Here is a 15495-nt window from a genome sequence, read left to right as displayed (position 1 = left end):
CTCTCAAATAATTAGAAGTCCATAGTAAATTTGAAGCAACTTGAATGGATCATATTCCGAAGTCCATAATAAATTTGAAGCAATTGGAATGGATTTTCGTCCATGGCGCTTGGCTGCTAGTTGTAGAACCCTCATCGCTGCAAGAACTGCCAAAAGAATTTGGTAACATGGGGTCATTGAAGGTGTTGGAGTTAGCAGGATTCCCAAAAATGAGGTCTCTACCAGATTGATTAGGGAATCTAAAAAACTTGGAATTTGCGTGAGTCATTACAGATAGTCATTATAGAAATATTGACTAGACAACAATGTAGTTTAAGTCTTTTCTGACATTGTACAGAGGGATATTGTTTAAGTGCTTTCACTTACCACAACAAATGATACTCTTCACGTATGTGTTCATTGATAAGGTATGTTAGAAGGCCAAGGTAGTATGGCCTGTCTATCATTGATGATCTAAATAAAATGAGAAACATCACCATTCTTATCTTTAGGTGCAACCCTAGGACACAGGGTATTGTTGAAATGTTTCATTAGTTGTTTCAAAAAGTGAAGTTAAGAAATGTAGAACAATGGTTGCAAACATTGAGCATAGTGTGTCCCAATTATAGAGGGTTATTATTTTGAAAAGTGGATATAGAATATAAGTTTGTTACAATGCATAGAAAGTATTGCAAACATCAATTAGATTACAATTGGATTTTAGTATCTCTCCAAATTGTGGCCGAGATAGTCATTACAGAAACATTGAGTAAACGATAATGTAGTTTAAGCTTTGCCCAAAGTGCGTGCAATCATTGTACAGAGGGCTATTGTTGGAGTGCTTCATGAATTATTTTGAAAAGTTCATATAGGATATAGTTTGTCTATTATAATGTAGAGCAAGAATTGCAAACTTTGATTGAATTACAGTGTAATGTTAGTCTCTCCCCAAGGTGTGCCCCAAATAAAGTTTGTTTTCTATGGTGCGATGTGTTTTCATCATTATCTACGTTTGTAATCAAATGAGTTATTTTAGTTCTTTTAGACATTTCAGACAATTACTAATGTGGTCATTGTTACAGAGATGGAGTCAGTGAAACACAATTTGACCAGGTCCTGAATGTTGAATTACAAGCTATATACAATAGGTTAAGTTTTGAGGAAAGCTAACATATTTTACGCAATCACCTGATAAAAAAGTGAAATTTTACTCAACAAACACTTAACGCAACAAATGATACTCTTCAGGTATGTGGTCAATGATAAGGTATGTTGGAAGGTAGTATGACTTGTCTATCATTGATCATCTAAATAAAATGAGAAACATCGCCATTCTTATCTTTATGTGCAACCCTAGGACATAGGGTATTGTTGAAATGTTTCATTAGTTGTTTCAAAAAGTGAAGTTAAGAAATGAAAAACAATGATTGCAAACATTAAGCAAAGTATAGTGATGTAAAACACGTCTTTGTAGTTTTTGAAAGTATGCTAGTGTCTATGTGTATTATGCATGACTGCTAGCATAAATGGGGCAATTGTATGAGAGAATATGAGAGATGAAATGAAAAGGAAGGCCAACCAATTAATGGGATCATAACTTTGAAATATATGTATAAGACATGCCTAACAAATTCACCTCCATTGATAATGCCTTCACTGTGCTTTACTTGATGCATGTACCTTGCTCCTCATCTTGTAGATTTTGAGGCCTAGCAGTCCTCTCTTTGTAAATGTTTTACATTACCTTGTTATCCATTTGACGGTTAAATGTTAACATTATGTTTCTTTTGCTCTATGAAGAGCTACCCTCCTCAAAGCCACATTAATGAATTTAGTTGATCCAGTGCAATGATACATAGAGGGAAAAAAAATCATACAAAAGTAAGACAATGAAATGAATTGTTTAAATCAATATTTGCAATAAGAAGTACACTAGCCTTTATTGAAGTTGGAAAAATTTGTTCATATTACATGATGAAAACTTGATAAGACAAGAAAATAATCATGTACAAAATTTATACTTCATAACTTACTTTACATCAATTAACAAAATTCCAAAGCCTCATGATAGTGCTTTCCCATACTCAATTAATTGTCTCTATTATTCATTGTGAATAGCCTTGTAGGGTTGAAATGAACATCCCTCTAGGACCTCCTCGACAAACTGTGCCCTGTTCCCACTTGACTTATTATGCTGAGATTTTATTTTATTCCAATGTTGAACTAGCAAAACTCAAGTCTCAAACATAATAGAGAATTGTTCCAAGTGCTTTTCATAAATATGATCAATGAATCAATCGTCAAGCTAATATAGGTGGAAGTGTTCCTCTATAACTTCCACCCAAAGACCATAAATGCTAGAGGCCTTTATATCTAACCGTTGATGCTCAATCTGTTCATCGCAGATGACATGCACCAGAGACTTTAAGTCCATAGAAAATTTAGGAAGTTGCCTCACATGAGAACACTTCCTCATATCAAGTTATTTTAAGATAGATAATTGCCCAAATTGATCTGGGAATTGTTTTAGGCGTCGACAGGACGAAATATCAAGGGAATGCAGTTTAAGTTTACAAACTGAACATGGTAGTTCTTCTAAACTTGGAAATGCGTAAAATTTGAGCATTTTCAGTGAGATGAGATCTCCAATATCACTGGATAACTTGTGAAGATCATGACAGTTTGTGTTGGATAACTGTTGAAGGGAATTCATATTATATATACTTGAAGGTGTTAGTGTCAGTCTTTCCAGCCTTCCTCCAGTGATCAAACGTGCTCTTACAAAGTGATTTTGAAGTGTTAAGGTCAAATTTTGTCTTTTCAGTGAGTCTTCAAGCAAAATTTGGTCACTAGGCATTAGGTCTAGGGTTTGCTTTCACTCCTTCTAAAGTTGTCCAAATGTCGGTCCATGTCATCATTCAATTGAGTCTATCATCATTCATAGGGTTGTCATTATCATGTCAGTGTCTAATGAGTCATTTTACATCTTGTTCATGCTTAAGTTGCGCCTAGGCAAGGTCATTTCCCTCTCCTAGGGTTTTGAAGGCAATTTCTCTTGGATGGTCAAATCATCGGCAAAACTTGTATCCAGATGTTCATACACCTTCCCCTATCCTTAAAGTACCTTATCAAACACTTCCCAACACTCAGATCCCCCAAATTCCTCATTTTTTCACAAACCCTAGTTTCTAGCTACAACTTGGCAATTTTCTAGGTTGGGCCTGTGTTTTTCCCTTTTGGACCCCTTCCCCTCACTCAATCTCTGAGATTCCACTTTCCCCTACTTCCTAACATCCCTCCCTACTCCCAAAAATTTCCCCAAGAATTTAGAAGCCCCTTATCCCCTTCATTTCGCTTCATTTCGACAAAATTCCTTGTTTCACACATCGGGACAAGTTTCACTCAAATGATGTTTCAGAGAAATAAAAGATGAATTTTGGAAAAATGAGAGAGGTTTTTGTCCAAAACATGCCAAGGAAGAAAAACCTCATTCACTTTTTACACAGGTGTCATGGTTTGAGAGAAATGTCAAGAATATCGTTGCCTCAGGAGAATCAAAGACACCTCTGAAGTGACCTTGGGAAAATCAAGTTTTCTCCTAGCTTGGTTGGCCAAATGATTTTCTTGATGGGTAAAATGATAACTAGACACAAAGAGCTTTCCAATGAGCTATCATGAGCTCAATTTGGGGTTGAGGAAGGCATTCAAAAGTTGACTGCAACAACACTCTTCCTTGAGGCAGCCTCATTTGGCACTTTTTGACCAGTCTTGGGAGATTTGATTTTTGATAGGTCAAATGAACTCCAAATTGAAAAATTCCAGTTGGGTTGGAAATTAGACTCAAATACCTTTCCAACGCGCTATCCTGAACCTGATTCTGACACTGGGAAGGCCTCCAAAATCCTCCTACAAAAGCGCGCGACCCGTCAGAGGCGCGCGACCCGTCATGACACCTTTGCCAGTGCAAAAATTACACTGGCGCGACCCGTCAGGGTTTTCTCCATAAACAATTACCAGAAAACTTGCCAAGGAGCCACAAATTGCCAAATTTTGTAAGGTAGGCCCTCAAATCATGAAAAATTGTTGCTTGTTACAGTTTAAGAAGATCATGATTATATTTGTAGAGGTCTCCATTTGCAAGTAGAAGTCTCCATTGTGCTTTGGCTTGAAGTTGTCAAATTGCTAGGGTTTTATATGCTGTTTTGAGGTATCCCTTGTCTTCCCTATTTTTCACCTCCCATTCCATATTCCCTATCATTTTTATTTAAATTTCCCTTCCACAATTGCTAAGAGCCCTAAACCCTACCCCTCTTCCTAAGAAATCAAAAAATTAAACCCTAACCCTACCTCCCATAACATCCTTGCAAATGAAATTGTATGATGATGTATATGTCATGCACAACACCACCACCACATCCTGAGATTTTTCACGAGGAGGAAGGACCATCACAACAGCATGACATCCCCATCACTAGACATGTCAGTGCCTCATCTCAGCTCACTTATCAGAGAGGCCAGAGGGCCTTATTTGCAGCAGCTAGGCGAGTACTATCTCCACAGCAGGTGGAAGGGGTCTCGCCTTCATCTTCAGCTCAGCGAGTGTTATCTCCACATCAGGTGGAAGGGGCCTCGCTTTCTTCACCAGCACAGGTACCAGAGAGGGGCAAAGAGCCCATGATTGATGAGGGTCCATCAGGAGTTCCCGATGTTGAGTTTGTTGATCTTGAGACTAGTTCTCCTAGCCAGGAGGCAAAGGAGATCATTCAGCATCTCAGAGCTGAAAATGATGCTTTGCAGAGGAGATTTGAGGGTGCCCAATGGACCATCACCTACCTGGAGCAGCGCAACAAACAGTTGGAGGAGGAGAAAGCACTTGATGAGTTATGGAGGATTCGTAGTGACCGAACCTTGAACCGTAGAAGACCCGGTGACCCATTGCCTGCTGACCGAGAGTCTATGCTCATTCAGGAGAACGCACACTTGGAGAGGCTGTTGGCTAAGGCCAACCAAGATAAAAAGTTGTTGAGGAACATGAAAAACCATTACTGGGCAAGAATGCATGTGTGCAAGGCCAAAATGAAGATGTTTCAAAGGCGGTTGTCCGAGGCCCTAAAAGGGAAAAAGAAGCCCAATCCACTCCGTATCTTGGCTAAGGCTTCACTCAAAGATCATGGCACTCAATAGCCTAGCCACAACTCAAATCCCAAATTTTTTTGAGAATTTTGGGTAATTTTGGCATTTTTGGGTAATTTACAGGTTTTGGCTCTTTAACGGGTCTCACCCCCGGTGAGACCCTTTGTCATGGCAACTCCTTTTCACAAAAACTCAGCATTTCCTGATTTTTTATGCAAAGTTACATATGCCCATGGATGGACTTGAGTTTTTATGGAGTTTTGGGCCTCCAGAAGGTCAAAATACATGAAAAATTTGACTTTCTGCCACTTTTTTGAACTGCAGAAAGCTGTCTTGGGAGAATTGGTTTTTGACAGGGCAAATGAACTCCAAATTCAAAAATTCCAGTTGGGTTGGAAAGTAGACTCACAGACCTTTCCAACAAGCCCACTTTTGCTCAATTTGGCCACCTGCAAGTGCCTCAAACAGAGCTCCAAAGGGGCGCGACCCGTCAGGCAGGGGGGCGCGACCTGTCAGGCAGTTTTTTGCCAGATTGCATTGTACAGCCCAGAAAACGCAGTTTTGACCCAGTTTGACTTTTTGGGGTGGAAGATGATTATCTTTGATGTAATTATTGTAACTCTAAGACACTTTTACTCTTGTTTAACACTTCTAGAAGATTCATTCATGAAAAGGGTAAATATTAAATGAATGAATTGGTTTCCTAGCTTATAGAGGCAAGTTGTTTTGACTGCTTAGATTCTAGTGCTTAGTTTAGAATTGGTTGAAACAGCTCCTAGAAGGATGAGCTCGACCCCTAGAGGCAAGGGAAGAGGTTGGCTTGCCTATATTATGTATTTTCTTAGTCATTTTCAAGGGTTGGATGGTTGGACTCTTGAGGGAGAGGTGATCATTGTATTATTTCATTGTATCTCTGCAATTTTTGGCTAAGGAAGACCAGGGTTTTGCAGTCCTCTTTGGGATTCTTGTGGACTCATGTGTTGATGGTGTGTTTCTCAATGTTCTTGTAAGTGTGTTTATGTGAATCATTTCCTTTCCTTTACTGCTGCACATTAAACAAATGAAGTGTTAAAGTATGAATTCATGCTAGCCATGCTCTGCTTTTAAGTTTGTTTAATTTCTATGTTTTCTACTGTTTAAGGAGAATTCAAAGTATTATTTGCTCTCTTTAGCTCCTCACCGGTCTTTTCCATCCACTCACCTCAAACAAAGGCATCAATACGGTCTCCTACCTCGCCCCAAAGAACCCCCTGCAGAAACTGTGTCAAATCCCCGCACCCAAAATTGTAATTCCTCAAATTGCCACCAAAAACCCAAGAAAAACCCCAAATCAACCTTTTTAATCAGTTTACTAGCCTAATATCAGTGTTACCTTGTTGGTCATCTCATCCCATTGAAGATCTGCCGAGATTGACTAGAGAGAGCCTTCTCCTGCCCCGTAGGGCTAGCTACGAGGCTAAATGGTTTGATGTAGCCGTGAGGTTTACCTTTCTCAACCTGAGGTGAAATTTCAAGCGCTAACATACTGGCGACCATACTGGGGAGAACAAACTTGTTTGTGTGTTGATGTGTTTGTTTCATAAGTCTTAGACGGAGCCTGAAGTTATGCCAGGTAGCCTTCGAAATGCTTTTGCTTTGCATAAGCGGAAGTAGATAAACACTGCTTCAGTCAATCTCCGTGAGCTTGTGAATACAACACTTCATATGCATTTTACCCCAGTACATGTATCAAGTTCAGATCTGATTGTTGATAGTGGACAACGATCAGACACTTGAAAGGCTGAAATCATTCACCTAGCGACTCTAAATCAGTTTTGAGATAAGATCCAAAGACTCCACTGGAGGATGATCCCGACCAGCAAAAACATGAAAGGACAACATGGACAGATCAGGTATTCAAGTTGGAAATTTATCCAAGACATTTTGTTCTTTGTCATAAATTATTTCTTCTCTTTTCCCAAGAATGTTAAGAAGGCTTTGCAAAGTATACTGTATTTGAGAAGAGATCCTCGGCCTGCAGTTGATTCTTTCCCTTTGAAGATTGTAAATACCAAAGATTTGCATGCCTTTGAGCTTGATCACGATCCTTTTTCCGAATTTTGTGATGAACCTATACCTACTGTACATACCCCTACACCTTGTAAAATCCTAGATCGGTATAAACCTCTTGTTTTACCTTCTGTTCTTCATGTTTTCCCCAAAAATTATGATCTATACTTGCCGAGGTTTGATGGTGAATGTAAGAATGTCAACGCTGAACAACATGTGCAGAATTTTGAGAATTTTCTAGATCTTTTTGAAGTTGATGAAGAAGATGTTAGTATTAGGCTTTTTGCTCTTTCTTTGCAAGCTAAAGAGAAGAGTTGGTTCAAAACCCTGCCTGATGCGAGCATCTCAGATTTCCAGCAGTTCGTCAAAGTTTTTCTCGACAGGTGGATGATTGGGCAGAACCTTTTCTTGATTTTAGAAGAGTATAACCAGCTGAAAAGATTACCAGGAGAGACAGTACAACAATTTTCTGCCAGATTTAACCAAGTTTATTATTCAATGCCAGTTGATATAAGGCCTACTCCTAGATCTGCTCTCTTGCACTATCCGGGTGCCTTTGATCCGGAGATGGAGTTTCAGCTGAGAGAAAGGGATATTGCAACACTTCACGAGATGCAAAACAGTGCAGTAAATGTAGAGGCTCATCTGCTGATCCGAAGGGCAAGGTTGAAAGAAGAAGAGATGAAAAACATAGATCCGGAAAAATCAACATCTCTAGAGGTGAAGCTTGACATTTTGGTAAGTGTCGTGGAAAAGATGATGGACAAGATCAACACAAGGAATGATTGTGATGTTCCAGCTCATGGCTCGTTGATTGAAGAAGAACAAGTTGCTGATTCAAATCATTTTCTTTCTGATGCCAATTGTTATAGATTTGATGATGATTGTCTTATTAATCATCTTGGAGAAGAGAGATCTGTTGATATGACATGCATGCTTGATGATGTGTTTTATAGTGATGATTTGCCTCATTTTGATGAGTATGACGATGATTATGTTCTCCAAATAGAAGCTAATCTTGTAGATAAACTAGCAGTTAGTTTGTGGGAGGAGGAAGTTCATTTTCAGCAGCTTGAATACAATGTTCAGCCATCACATATCAGCTATGATAGTGATGAGGAAAGTGCAGAAAATTTTGAAGTAAGTGAAGGATCTTTACCTTTTTGTTTTGATTCATGTCAGTTCATTAAAGACAACTTCCATGAAATTAGAAATCAGCTGTCAACAAGTCTTGATCTAGACCATCTTGAAGGCAATAAAAACCTTGTTCCAGACTTCTCATATTCAGATTTGCAGCCCCCAAATGCCATTGGTTGTCAAGTTGCAGATGAAAGCATGGAAGCTGACATATTTGATCAAATGATACAAGAAGGTTCCCTACCTTTCTGTTTTGAATCATTTCAGTATTTGAAGGGAAATTTGCATAGTCCATCTTTAATGAAGAATGAGCAGCATGTAGGCAATCATGTAATCACAATGGAACCAATAGAAATGGGATTGCAGCAGTCTTTTCAAGTTTTTCATGATCCAATAGCTGATGTTTTGGATGCGGTTTGCAGTCAAAGTCTTTCTCCATTGACCACATGTGAGCTTGAAACATGTGCTGATATGAACTTGATCCGGCAACCAGTTTCTTTGTCATTTTCAGCAGAGGTCTCGTCACAAGGCTCAGATCAAAGGTTGCATTCATGGTATGAGGAAACGAGAAGTAATCCATTAGATGAGCTAAGTTCCAGTGTGCTTGAATTTCAAGATCCTTATGCAGTGTTTTTGGAGGCGGATAGAGAAGCCATATCATTCAATGGATCTGTTTCTAAGTTGTCATGGGAGTTGCCTTTCAGTAGTTCTCTCTTGTTATTCACAAGCGAGAACTTGTGGAGAATTCAAACAACAGATGGTATACTTACTTGGTTGCATTGGTTGTTTCATTTCACTTGATCAAATGATGAATGAAACTGTTAGAGTAGGTTTTGATGAATAAGCTCCACTTTGAGCATCATTTTCAGTTGGTCGATTGTGTTTAAGTATCGAGTCAGTTTTTAGTTGAGTCATGAGTCCTTTATGAGTAAATTTTTAGTCTTGTTGTTAAGTTAGTTTGTGTCAGTTTTCAGTCATGCATTTCAGCTTGAGTTTATGACTCCATCGCCCAATGGTTGAAAGCACTGGTCTGCTCTCCCAGAGGTCTGCGGTTCTTGGCACCTCCAAGGAGCTACCATCCCCATTGGAGCCAATGTTAGTTTCAGTCTTTCCAGCCTTCCTCCAGTGATCAAACGTGCTCTTACAAAGTGATTTTGAAGTGTTAAGGTCAAATTTTGTCTTTTCAGTGAGTCTTCAAGCAAAATTTGGTCACTAGGCATTAGGTCTAGGGTTTGCTTTCACTCCTTCTAAAGTTGTCCAAATGTCGGTCCATGTCATCATTCAACTGAGTCTATCATCATTCATAGGGTTGTCATTATCATGTCAGTGTCTAATGAGTCATTTTACATCTTGTTCATGCTTCAGTTGCGCCCAGGCAAGGTCATTTCCCTCTCCTAGGGTTTTGAAGGCAATTTCTCTTGGATGGTCAAATCATCGGCAAAACTTGTATCCAGATGTTCATACACCTTCCCCTATCCTTAAAGTACTTTATCAAACACTTCCCAACACTCAGATCCCCCAAATTCCTCATTTTTTCACAAACCCTAGTTTCTAGCTACAACCTGGCAATTTTCTAGGTTGGGCCCGTGTTTTGCCCTTTTGGACCCCTTCCCCTCACTCAATCTCTGAGATTCCACTTTCCCCTACTTCCTAACATCCCTCCCTACTCCCAAAAATTTCCCCAAGAATTTAGAAGCCCCTTATCCCCTTCATTTCGCTTCATTTCGACAAAATTCCTTGTTTCACACATCGGGACAAGTTTCACTCAAATGATGTTTCAGAGAAATCAAAGATGAATTTTAGAAAAATGAAAGAGGTTTTTGTCAAAAACATGCCAAGGAAGAAAAACCTCCTTCACTTTTTACATAGGTGTCATGGTTTGAGAGACATGTCAAGAATATCGTTGCCTCAGGATAATCAAAGACACCTCTAAAGTGACCTTGGGAAAATCAAGTTTTCTCCTAGCTTGGTTGGCCAAATGATTTTATTGATGGGTAAAATGATAACTAGACACAACGAGCTTTCCAATGAGCTATCATGAGCTCAATTTGGGGTTGAGGAAAGCATTCAAAAGTTGACTGCAACAACACTCTTCCTTGAGGCAGCCTCATTGGGCTCTTTTTGACCAGTCTTGGGAGATTTGATTTTTGACAGGTCAAATGAACTCCAAATTGAAAAATTCTAGTTGGGTTGGAAATTACACTCAAAGACCTTTCCAACGCGCTATCCTGTACCTGATTCTGATACTGGGAAGGCCTCCAAAATCCTCCTGCAAAAGCGCGCGACCCGTCAGAGGCGCGCGACCCGTCAGGACACCTTTGCCAGTGCAAAAATTACACTGGCGCGACCCGTCAGGGTTTTCTCCATAAAAAATTACCAGCAAACTTGCCAGCCACAAATTGCCAAATTTTGTAAGGTAGGCCCTCAAATCATGAAAAATTGTTGCTTGTTACAGTTTAAGAAGATCATGATTATATTTGTAGAGGTCTCCATTTGCAAGTAGAAGTCTCCATTGTGCTTTGGCTTGAAGTTGTCAAATTGCTAGGGTTTTATATGCTGTTTTGAGGTATCCCTTGTCTTCCCTATTTTTCACCTCCCATTCCATATTCCCTATCATTTTTATTTAAATTTCCCTTCCACAATTGCTAAGAGCCCTAAACCCTACCCCTCTTCCTAAGAAATCAAAAAATTAAACCCTAACCCTACCTCCCATAACATCCTTGCAAATGAAATTGTATGATGATGTATATGTCATGCACAGCACCACCACCACATCCTGAGATTGTTCACGAGGAGGAAGGACCATCACAGCAGCATGACATCCCCATCACTAGACATGTCAGTGCCTCATCTCAGCTCACTTATCAGAGAGGCCAGAGGGCCTTATTTGCAGCAGCTAGGCGAGTACTATCTCCACAGCAGGTGGAAGGGGTATCGCCTTCATCTTCAGCTCAGCGAGTGTTATCTCCACATCAGGTGGAAGGGGCCTCGCTTTCTTCACCAGCACAGGTACCAGAGAGGGGCAAAGAGCCCATGATTGATGAGGGTCCATCAGGAGTTCCCGATGTTGAGTTTGTTGATCTTGAGACTAGTTCTCCTAGCCAGGAGGCAAAGGAGATCATTCAGCATCTCAGAGCTGAAAATGATGCTTTGCAAAGGAGATTTGAGGGTGCCCAATGGACCATCACCTACCTGGAGCAGCGCAACAAACAGTTGGAGGAGGAGAAAGCACTTGATGAGTTATGGAGGATTCGTAGTGACCGAACCTTGAACCGTAGAAGACCCGGTGACCCATTGCCTGCTGACCGAGAGTCTATTCTCATTAAGGAGAACGCACACTTGGAGAGGCTGTTGGCTAAGGCCAACCAAGATAAAAAGTTGCTGAGGAACATGAAAAACCATTACTGGGCAAGAATGCATGTGTGCAAGGCCAAAATGAAGATGTTTCAAAGGCGGTTGTTCGAGGCCCTAAAAGGGAAAAAGAAGACCAATCCACTCTGTATCTTGGCTGAGGCTTCACTCAAAGATCATGGCACTCAATAGCCTAGCCACAGCTCAAATCCCAAATTTTTTTGAGAATTTTGGGTAATTTTGGCATTTTTGGGTAATTTACAGGTTTTGGCTCTTTAACGGATCTCACCCCCGGTGAGACCCTTTGTCATGGCAACTCCTTTTCACAAAAACTCAGCATTTCCTGATTTTTTATGCAAATTTACATATGCCCATGGATGGACTTGAGTTTTTATGGAGTTTTGGGCCTCCAGAAGGTCAAAATACATGAAAAATTTGACTTTCTGCCACTTTTTTGAACTGCAGAAAGCTGTCTTGGGAGAATTGGTTTTTGACAGGGCAAATGAACTCCAAATTCAAAAATTCCAGTTGGGTTGGAAAGTAGACTCACAGACCTTTCCAACAAGCCTACTGTTTCTCAATTTGGCCACCTGCAAGTGCCTCAAACAGAGCTCCAAAGGGGCGCAACCTGTCAGGCAGGGGGCGCGACCTGTCAGGCAGTTTTTTGCCAGATTGCATTGTACAGCCCAAAAAACGCAGTTTTGACCCAGTTTGACTTTTTGGGGTGGAAGATGATTATCTTTGATGTAATTATTGTAACTCTAAGACACTTTTACTCTTGTTTAACACTTCTAGAAGATTCATTCATGAAAATGGTAAATATTAGATGAATGAATTGGTTTCCTAGCTTATAGAGGCAAGTTGTTTTGACTGCCTAGATTTTAGTACTTAGTTTAGAATTGGTTGAAACAGCTCCTAGAAGGATGAGATCGACCCCTAGAGGCAAGGGAAGAGGTTGGCTTGCCTATATTATGTATTTTCTTAGTCATTTTCAAGGGTTGGATGGTTGGACTCTTGAGGGAGAGGCGATCATTGTATTATTTCACTGTATCTCTGCAATTTTTGGCTAAGGAAGACCAGGGTTTTGCAGTCCTCTTTGGGATTCTGGTGGACTCATGTGTTGATGGTGTGTTTCTCAATGTTCTTGTTAGTGTGTTTATGTGAATCATTTCCTTTCCTTTACTGCTGCACATTAAATAAATGAAGTGTTAAAGTATGAATTCATGCTAGCCATGCTCTGCTTTTAAGTTTGTTTAATTTCTATGTTTTCTACTGTTTAAGGAGAATTCAAAGTATTATTTGCTCTCCTTAGCTCCTCACCGGTCTTTTCCATCCACTCACCTCAAACAAAGGCATCAATACGATCTCCTACCTCGCCCCAAAGAACCCCCTGCAGAAACTGTGTCAAATCCCTGCACCCAAAATTGCAATTCCTCAAATTGCCACCAAAAACCCAAGAAAAACCCCAAATCAACCTTTTTAATCAGTTTACTAGCCTAATATCAGTGTTACCTTGTTGGTCATCTCATCCCATTGAAGATCTGCCGAGATTGACCAGAGAGAGCCTTCTCCTGCCCCGTAGGGCTAGCTACGAGGCTAAATGGTTTGATGTAGCCTTGAGGTTTACCTTTCTCAGCCTGAGGTGAAATTTCAAGCGCTAACAGAAGGGAGTTCCTTCAAATTGCTACAATGATTGATAATGAACTCGAGAATATTGGGGAACTACAAACACAACCCTCTATAAAATGTGGTCATATTTCCACAACCCTCACATAGAATAAAAAAAACTTCTATAATTTTTGCTAGGATTGAAAGTATTTTTGAAGGGGAGGAAGAATTACTCTCTCTAACTGAACAATTTTTAGCCAAGTTAATGAAGACAACACTAATATGCCTTGGAGTGTAGCATGCTTAAAATTGTGATTGACAATTATCAAAACCTTTAATTTATGCATTGATTGCATAAATGGTGGAAGAAAGTATTCACTTGCATAAAAGTTTAAGATAAGAGCCTTGGTATTTGGAAAGTTCATATGGCACCAATCCTTCTCCTTCATTGGACCTTGACATACAATAATGCAGAAATCAACACATTTAGAAACAAATTATGTGTTGGTAGAATGTAAGAGATTGAAAGCTTTTGTTCAAGTGAGACAATTCAATATTGAAAAATGGTCAGAAACTACTAGGAGAGGAGAAAGAAATATGCACCAAACCTGTGTGGAAGGAAACAATCTCAACATCAAATGTACTATTTTTTATCTTCAATGATTTTTTATATGTCACGATTCTTCTCAAATTTATGCTTTATGACGTTTATTTTGCAACATATGGTTCAATTGCTAGTTTAACGCCTCCCCACGTGGTCATGAGTTTTGGAATTGAAAATTGTGGAAGGGCACGGGGGGCTACTATGTGTCTCCCTCTGTGCTCCAGTGTGTTAACGCCGACACATGTTGTCGGTTCAGAGAACTGTGGGTCGTCCAATTGGCCGTTGCTCCCATCGTCTGATCCGCGCTAACAAGCAACTTTCATTGGTACCCGTCGTTGGTTCCTAACACGACCATGACCCTTCACCTTTTTCTTTTCTACCCATGTTGTAGGTGTGCTAATGCCGACAAACGTTGCCAGTGTATATCTATGTGGATTGTCCAATCGGTCACTTTTCCTGTCGTTCGATTTGCGTGAGCGAGCAACTTTTGTCAGTGCCCGTTGTGAGTTCCCAACACGTCCACGACCCTTTCCTGCACCATTGCTGCCCATGTTGTAGTTGCGCTTGCTTGCCAATACCTATTTGTGTCGGTATGGTTATCGACCCTCGGTGCCTGGTGGGAAAAGCACCCTTAGAGCCTGCTATTAAGCCTTTCATTGTCACCTTGGACCTTTTTGGCCTAGAAACTAAAAATTTTCAGGGGTGGTGCATCTAGCACCAACACCCTGGTCACAAGATATTTGAACCTTCAAACTGATGAATTTATCTACAAATCTAACCAAGCTAAGGATATAAACTAGGTAGGAGACTAGTACCCTGCTTTTTATATCACAAACCCTGACTATGAAAATTCTCTAGTGTCACACGAGATCGATGGATCATATGATGATTATGATATTTCCACTGCTCAATACCAATGAATTGTAATGCCCCACTTAAATCTTAACCTGCAAATTTTATTAATGTTTACATTATATGAAAATATTGAGAAATATTGGTCTAATATAAAATTCATGATTTCTATTATTCAAATTCCCAACTTAACTTTTCACATTGAATCTTAGGAAGGATATGGCCTCCTTCCATTATTTCAAATAATATATGTATTCATCTCACATTCCCCAATGTACCCTCACATTTACTAGGAGAAGACATGGTCTTCTCCATTTAATTACATCTCACATTCCCCAATGTACCCTCACATTTACTTGGGAGAAGACATAGTTCTCTCTAGATGAATATATATATATATATTCATCTCACATTCCCAAATGTACTTTCAGATTTACTTGGGAGAAGACATGGTCCTCTCCCATGAATTTCCCAATTTTATATTCATGTCACATTTCCAAATGTACTCCTAACTTTACTTGGGAGAAGAGAAGTCAACTGTAAGGATGGATGAGAATTTAATGACATTAATGAGAGGTGGTTGAGATGGAGAAGAAAGGAAAGGTATAAAAAGGGAAGGGGGAAGCGAGAAAAGGGGAGTTGGGCCTTGCTTATGATTTTGGGTGTTGGTTGTGATTTTAGAATTTGTTGTGATTTTTGGAGACTTTAGGAACTTGTGGAGGTTTCTTGGGTTGTTGAGAGGAGGGAAATATTGTTCATCTTGGTTTGGATCATTCATCTTG

Source organism: Pinus tabuliformis, chromosome 9 (assembly GCF_031772625.1).
Source record: "Pinus tabuliformis cultivar Carrire ecotype Pingquan chromosome 9, CPIR1, whole genome shotgun sequence".
In the NCBI taxonomy this organism is placed as follows: domain Eukaryota; kingdom Viridiplantae; phylum Streptophyta; class Pinopsida; order Pinales; family Pinaceae; genus Pinus; species Pinus tabuliformis.
The sequence above is the reverse complement of the archived record's forward strand: the minus strand, read 5'-3'. Positions refer to the sequence as shown.